Raw genomic sequence first — 8765 nt, 5'->3', positions numbered from 1 at the left:
TACCTAAGCTAAGCAGCCCCCTCCTAGACATAAAACAATCAGAAACAAAATGTTTACAATATGCATTCACAATAATCACCCAATCACAGAACTCGATGGTACAATCACTCCATTCTACGACCACACCCACTGTACCGAGACAAGTGGTACCCAAATAATAGATTTTAGACAAAGGCCTTTTGCCTAGGGTTCCATAACGCATGAGGAATATTGTTGCATACGAAAGAGCAGGACTAAAATATTTAACTGAAATAAATAGTGAACTATTTACAATACAATATTCATTTATATACAAAAAACGTTACAAAGGAACATCAAATTGTTTGACAGTGAAGCACGTGCACAAGGTTGGTGAATGTTATGGAGGCAGTTGTCAATAATTAATTGCATTTTTAGTGATGTAATTGCCTCACCCTCTTCTCCCATTGGTTCGAATAAATATGACTAGTAGAAAAACTTTTTTAATGTATAGAAAGAAAATAAATAATTTGTATATTTAAAAATCCTATTAAGTGGGAAAACATCATTATAATAATACACTGTTTATTCTTTATCACAAACTTTTTATGCGGGGAAAACCTTTTACCTGGGAATAACACATTGCAACATATAGAATTGAAATTGAGACTTAAGAAACCAAACACAGTAGTACAGGAGAAAACTTATGCGAGAATTTCTTATACCATTCTACTGTATAAATAAAAACATTTATTTTGCATATTTATAACCCTCTGATATGTTTTAGCAAATATTTTTTGTGCTAGTTTGAAAATTTTACATATATCCCTCCTATTTAATGAAAAGTTTAGGTGTGTAAACAATGTATAAACAGGAACGCAGCGCTACTGATATAGGTGAGTGCAAATAGTCAGGCATACCAAGAATTGACAGATAGGAAGAAATTTCCTGAAAACTGAGTGATGTTCCTCGAAAACATTCAGATGTCCACAAGAACATAAGTGCATCCAGTCTATAGGAACCCTTGCAGGTAGGACACTTGGTAGAATTGCTGTTCTCCCCATATGGGTTGGAAAAGATTCCTGGTTTAAGTCCTGTCGATGACGCGAAGAATTGTTATGCTTTTTCACAAGGTCCAGGCGAGGGTAGCATGATTTTTTTTCTCCCGGAAACTTGTGTTTCATCCAGCAAAGAGAAAATCAACCGCAGAACACATGTAATTTACAAACAGTATACACGGAGCAATATGGCCTTATTGCTGATGCTCCTAAAACCCTACTGCTGTTGTTACTACTGGTAGTCTGTAGGGAGCTGCATAGCATGGCGTTTCATCCTGAGGTGCTACCCAAAGCTACACATTTGCAATATCTAGTGCCAAACATCATTTCAAGTGGTGGCTAGTCTGTTGTTCTCAAGCCATGGAGCAGTGGAAAGCATTCTTAGGGAGTGAGAAGTCACATTAAGCTTTAGGACAGAGTTGTGTAGGTGTGGAAGATACCTGGGGATCATCACCTATGCAGAATATTTGTGTATACAGAAAGAATTAAAGGAGGCAGGGCTACATATAGCATTTCAGACCATGATTGGTTGCTGTAGTGCCAAAAATGCTGAATCATACACTGCCATTTGGATAATTCCATGGTGCCTGCACTGTGGCATTTCTGTGGAAATGAATCCTCCATCCCAGCATAATAATACTCCATCCCATACAGCAAGTAGTGAAAAAATTTTGAAGAAATTAAGTTCAATTCACTTGGCTGCCTAGTCCATACCAGAATCTGAACAAACACCATTGTGGTGGCATTGCACCAGTTGATGTCATCTTCCTAGTATTTCCTGGTAACACAAGTGTGGAATTCTGTCGCTGATTGACCGGATTTTGCTGAAATTTGACTACTTGACTTAAGTGGCCAAAATATCAGTTCTATCAGTGTTTTAGACTCAGTTAGCAAGCCCTAGCTTTTCACACCTGAGAGAATATCTGTGATATCCTCAAGGACCAAACATATTTTAATAACTAGGAATAGTAATTTTATTATTGTACTTATTACTAAAACAGATTTACAAAGGTGCAGTGGCACAGCTGCTCTAGAGCCCCAGAACAACACAATTACTGTTAAGTCTAGGACTCTTGGCAAAATTTTTAGGCCTATAAAATGTGTGCCAATAGTTCAGACTAAAGAAATTTGATATTGTAATAGCAGTATAGTATCCAAATATAGAGCTGTAGTTTTTTACTAAAATTATATCTTGCACTAGAGCAGTAAAGCATATGACTGAGAACAGCAAGGATTACTTGACTGGGGGGGGGTTGAATTGAGGAAAAAAAAAACTCTAGAGGCCTTACTGCTTGCAGTATATGTTATATATGCAGAATCAATGATAGCTGCACATGGGAACCAATCTGACTAGTTTCATATGGTTGTCACAAAGATCAGATGCGGGTATTCAGGAATCTAAGAGGTGCAAATTTATAGTTTCAACTATGGCCACAGGAGATGTCGTCATGTGTTTAAGGTGGGAAGAGAGGAAATTAAGCTTGAAATTGGCATTTTGATGAGCAAATTTGAGTTTGTGTGCTCAAAAAAAATTAAACCAGGGGGACTCACAACCTACTCAGCTCCCCAAATCACCTCTAGTGCATACTCTTGTGCACCTGTCTGCATGGTGCAAAAAGCAATGGACCTACAGGAGATAGTTATGCTTGCCTATTGTTAAGAGAAATAAGGATTGCTTTATGTAATAAGAATAGGCATTCTGTATATCCTTATTACATAAAGGGTATGCCTGGTAGGAGCAAAAATATCCCTTTACAAGGAATGACAGCCAGTAGCCCCATCCAAGCATCCCTGTTGATGGCATGGCTGCCTGGTCTGATGAATTTATTTCCAGCTGCAGTATGCAGATGGACAGTGTGGCATAATCAACATGAGGCTCTAATCCCTCTGTATGAAGGAAGTTGTATAAGCCAGCAAGAGCAGCATGATCCAGAGAACGTTTGGATGCAAATATGCCCAACTCATTCAAACCCACCTCCCCAAAGAACCTTTGATCATTGCCTCAATGGAGACTCATGCAAGTCCATAATTTCTGTGTGTGTGTATCCCTTTTATGGTGACCATCTTTGCAAACCACTAAGGTCTCTTTAGAAAAGACAACACTACCACAAGGCTGCAGTGGTGTTTGTTTAGGTCAACGGGAATTCCAGAGAGTTCTCTATGCTGCCATGCTCACTCAATTTCAGCCAAATTGAACATGTGCAGAATGTCATGGAATAGGCCATTTGGCTGAATCCAGCAGTACTGAACACAGACACTGTGGAAAGCAGTGTGGTCATTGCTTGCCAGTTTAATATTGAGTATCTGATATAGGCATCAGGAAAAGAAAATGAAAATAGGAGTATTAGTAAGCCAAATGGCCAATGGTTAGTACAACCAACCATACAAATGACTATACAGAGTAGACTAGCTAATCAGAAAGTCATATATCATGGAGAATTAAATTTTCCAGATATTGATTGGAACTTTTGAGTTAGCAGCTCAATCAGCAGTAGACCATTTCTAGATTGGCTAGAGGACAGATTTCAATATTAAAGAAACAAGACGACATATTAAAGAGACAAGAGAATGCAAGCCTTGATCCAATTATCAGCAGTAATTCATTATATGTTAAGATCATCAGATAAAGCAACCACTATGTGGCAGTGGTCATTGTGTACAAATGTGAGATTTAGTCTAAGAAATTATTATGATGGTCTTAGAAAGTCATATATCATGGAGAATTAAATTTTCCAGATATTGATTGGAACTTTTGAGTTAGCAGCTCAATCAGCAGTAGACCATTTCTAGATTGGCTAGAGGACAGATTTCAATATTAAAGAAACAAGACGACATATTAAAGAGACAAGAGAATGCAAGCCTTGATCCAATTATCAGCAGTAATTCATTATATGTTAAGATCATCAGATAAAGCAACCACTATGTGGCAGTGGTCATTGTGTACAAATGTGAGATTTAGTCTAAGAAATTATTATGATGGTCTTAAGGTATTTTTAAAATTTGTTTCAGTGGCATAAACTGATGTTAGCAAATACCAAATGAAAACTGTTGTTCGGGGGGGGGGGGGGGACTAATTGTACAAGCTACTACAATTTCATACTATATTGTTCAAGGTTAAGATCAAAATGGACATCAGATGAACTGGAGTTTTTTTGTGTAAAAATATAAATGTATAAATGTAAATATATTGACATTAATTCATCTTTCTAACCCTAAGCACATGCCTTTAATTGTAGTTTAAGATTTTATACTTGAATCATAAGTTGACCTAAAAAATTTAGGTCATTTTTTCAATATTGTGACATATTTTAATAATAATATTTCGACGAAATACTAATAATTATCAAAAAAAAAAAAAATATTTGTACAAGGAAGTGGGTTTAGTTATGATTTTTTGGTGTTCAAAGGGTTCAACTTATGCACTAGCATATACAGTAAGTATAGAGCAGCGTTTCCCAAACTTTTTTAGTCATGGAACACTTTTCATCTCGCAACTTATTCACGGAACACTTTTCATCTCACAACATATTCGTGGAACACTTACAAAACAGAAGTTTAGCGGGAGCCAAAAAATGGTTGCTAATATTTTATTACATATGATGCGCTGTGAGTCAGGAGCATCTTTATTTCCAACACATATAAAGCCAAAATTCAAATAACTGTCATTATACTTTCGTTTTGGTCTTTTATTAGTTGGTTCCTATTTTTTCACTTCGAATTTTTTGGGAACAAAAGACAGCGATTGTTCATCCTCACTTTGAAGTGTGACAATATTGTGACATATTTTAATAATAATATTTCGACAAAATACTAATAGTTATAAAAAAAAAAAAAAAAAAAAAAAATTTGTACAAGGAAGTGGGTTTAGTTATGATATTGGTTCGCTTCCTCCTCTCCTTCAACCCCTGTACTCCAGACTGGTAAATCGCATACAAATGGCATACTATATCACCACATTGCTACTTTTTTGTAAATGTCATTACCTCTATGCATACTTTGCATCTCTATGCAAAGTATGCGTTTGCATCTCTAAGCCAGTGAAAATAGTGTTCCACGGTCTATTTGATTATTAGTCTATGTCAGTATATTAATAAGCGAAAAAAAATTGTGTTAAATATTATAATGATGCAAAAGTGGTGTACATTACGAATTCATTTTATTTTTTAAAATTATTAATTACAATTTTTTGCGGAACACTTGTTCACATCTCACGGAATGCAGTTTGAGAAACGCTGGTACAGAGCATCTCCCAACTTCAATATTTTCACGATATAACTCATTATTTTAAGCTCACTTTAAGGAAAACTGTACTTCTTTATGTAAAAAAAAAAAAAAAAAAAAAAAAAAAAAAGGCAAAAATTCACAAGTACACAAGTAATTTATTGCATTATCTTTACAAGTAGAGCTCATCCTCCATTTGAGCTTGATTTGTATAAAGTAGACATACCACAGTCATATTCTTTCTACAAGACATTTAGGCAAAAAAAAATCTCAATTATATGCTTTGTTACTCTTAGATAATTCTAGTAAAACCATATTTTTGAAAATGGTAATAATGTTTAAGCTTGTGTTTAGGAAGCTAGTAAAAAATAAGGTAGGCCCTCAAAAATTCTCACTAGAAACTGTAATAAATACAGGATAACGTTATAAGTTAATCTCTCCCCTCCCACCCACGATCCAACTAAAAAAATTACTCAAATTATGCTAGAATTCCAATAGGAAGGAAGTTTGAAGAATATTTTGGCATAACATTTCATTCGTTAAATACAAAGGTATTTATAGAATTTTTTTCCCTCAGTAGTTTAGCAAAGCTGGGGCAAACGTAGAAAGAAAGAAGAAAAAAATAGTAGATTAATAAAGTTAGGTATAATCAATTTTAATGCAATTATTCTACTGAATTAAGCACTAAATAGCTAATAAGAGACCATATCAATGAGATCTTTGTGTGCTAAAAACTCTTGTAATACAACTTAATATCTAAATAAGTATTGGTCTAACGAATTAAAAAATAGGACGGATCTAACTGTGAAGAAAACACATTGAATTACTAAAAGTAAATTTTATCTAAAGCAGAAAAAAGTAATTTGCATATAAAACCCTATATAAATCTCAAAGGTTTATATAGAGATAACATAAAAGCAGATTTTACAGCCAGTGTTTCAAAAGGAAAAAAATATGTAATATTTATATGACTAGTTTTCTAGCAATACTAGGTACCCACCAATGTTTGACATGATCTTGAGGGGGGGGATGCACCATTACCAAATTAGGAACTGAACCTTCTCCAGACACACACTCTCTCTCCCTCTCTAATGCAATTTATTGAGGCCTAAAAAGGGCATTTTCTTGGAGTGATTACTCTAACGTGGCAGAAAGAATACAAGTGTAGTAAAATTAATGTGAACAGCTTTTCTTTACGATTTCTTTTAATTTTCTGATTTCTATATATGTTCAAAAAATTTTAATTGTTGCATTTCATTTACCAAGAGATGTACCTTAATATGGAAAAATACTTCAAGCAGAACACACCAAATATAAGTGATACAAACGTTAAAAGAAAAACGCACAAATGTTTACTTCTGATTTATTCAAAATCACAGTGCTTTTGAATAGCAAACTTCATTCAGCATGCTTGGGAAGATGGTTCAGTCGGAATTATTTTAATAGGCATAGAAGATATTTTAGCAATACCAATATCTAATTTTTTATGATACACAAGCACAACTTTTAAGGAAAGATATTACACTTTTCCACAGATGATGTAAGGTATTAATGAATCTGGACGTATGAACTGTACAAGAATTATGATCTACTAATATTTAATCTTTTACAATCACCAATGGAATCAAAATGTTATTCAGATAAATGCTCTATGTAATGCTAACGTTTCTTCCTTGTATTTTAAGAATACTGACATTCTTTTTCAAAGGAGGTTTAGGGAATATAGGTATGGATGGATGGTGTTTACTACATGTACACCCAATAATTTTACAACTATTATGAATGAAGAGCGGAAAGTATTTTAACTTATTCCAATGAAAAATACAGCAAAGAGAGCAAAACAAAAAACTGGTAACATCATAAGGATTTAAATCTAGTGCTTATTTTAACTGTTGTATTTTCTTGAATACCGCACATCCATGAATAAGTCACACACCTCATTTTTTAAGACATGCACAATAAAGGGGGGGAAGTGAATTTTTATTTCTATCAGCAATGTGATTTATAATTTTTTGGTGTCTTGAATTATTTTCTGTCTTTTTTGCTAACTGAAAGATTGTAACCGCATGCCTTTAGTGCATATGTTCAGCAGACATACACAATAACTTACAAATTAAATTCACTAGTTAAGAATGCCAAACTTAGAAAGAACCCTGAGATGCACAAAGTGGGCTAGGCAATTTCTATCATTGGTTAAGGAAGGTGACAAATCAGTATGCCTTGTTATCCACTACTTTTCATTTCCACTGAGCTATATACAGTATTGGTCTTGTTATCTGTTTCGGTTTTATCAAAACTCACACAGTTCTAACATTGAAATGAATCACACATACTGCTAAGAAATAAGAATATTCATTTTTCAAGGAGAGAATCTAACTTTTTATGCAGCAAAACATTCCATGTTGTGTTTTAATAACTATTGGTAATAAACAAACTGTTTCTTTTATGATATGGCCAGATGGATGAATGAAAAAGCTGAAATTAAAACTATTGTAAAAATGCTGAATTTATTAAAAATACAGCATTTGCATGGTTCTAGCCTTAAGAGGAATCTCAAGCTTTGGATTAAACTCAAAAACACATTATGCAACCAAATTTTTGATTCTATTTTTATGGAAGAAAAGTACATGGGATATTCAAGAAAATATATGCAAAGAAAAAGTAAACTCATCCAAAAAAGACATGGAAAAATGTCAAGAGAGATAGGGAAAATGTATAATGAGAATTTGTGAGCCTAACTTTTTGTAATATTTTCTTTTGATAATAAACCTGCTAGGTAACTCTCAGAACAGGATAAAATTTATTCATGATTATATCAAAAAATTAAAATATATTAATAAATAAATTAACTTCTGAATGTTTCTGTACAAGCTGAAAAAAATTAGTTTATAGGGTACATTTCATTTTTTTTGTAACATTTTTAAGCACAAAGCCAAAAAACTATTTCTAATGAAAATATATTATCATTCGGATTATTTACAAAATTAACAATAGCACTAATTTTTATAGTAGATATAACCATCCAAGCTGTCAGCTAATGTTTAATAGGCTCTAAAAATATAAAAGAAGCATGTTTTCTGCTCTTTTTTTTTCCCCATTGTTAATTTAAAAAAAAAAAAAAATTTTACTATGCTAATTATACAAAATATGCAGGGCATTTTTTTTTTAAATGTTCAACTTCAGTGCAAACACATGAAAAGTTCCATATTTTTTAGCTGAAGTGTGGCACTTTGTCTTTTCTATTTGGCAGCTGTCTACAGCAGTGCTTCACAAATTTTGCCATAGTGCTACACAAATGCTACACACTGGCATTTGGAAGAACACAGCATGAAGTCAAGATTGTGGGAATGAGCAAAGATAGTGTGATGAAGGAAATTTCCATAAAATGGCAGTATTCATTAAATGCATTTAAATGTGATGATTAATGTCTCTCCCTCCAACTGTCTGATCTGAAGACTATTACACAGTCATAAGATCAGACACAGCTAAATATGGAAGCGGTGAATGACAGAAGAACATCAACTACCA

Source organism: Mastigoproctus giganteus, chromosome 6, assembly GCF_048544385.1.
Source record: "Mastigoproctus giganteus isolate SK-2022 chromosome 6, ASM4854438v1, whole genome shotgun sequence".
In the NCBI taxonomy this organism is placed as follows: domain Eukaryota; kingdom Metazoa; phylum Arthropoda; class Arachnida; order Uropygi; family Thelyphonidae; genus Mastigoproctus; species Mastigoproctus giganteus.
Note: the sequence above shows the minus strand (reverse complement) of the source record.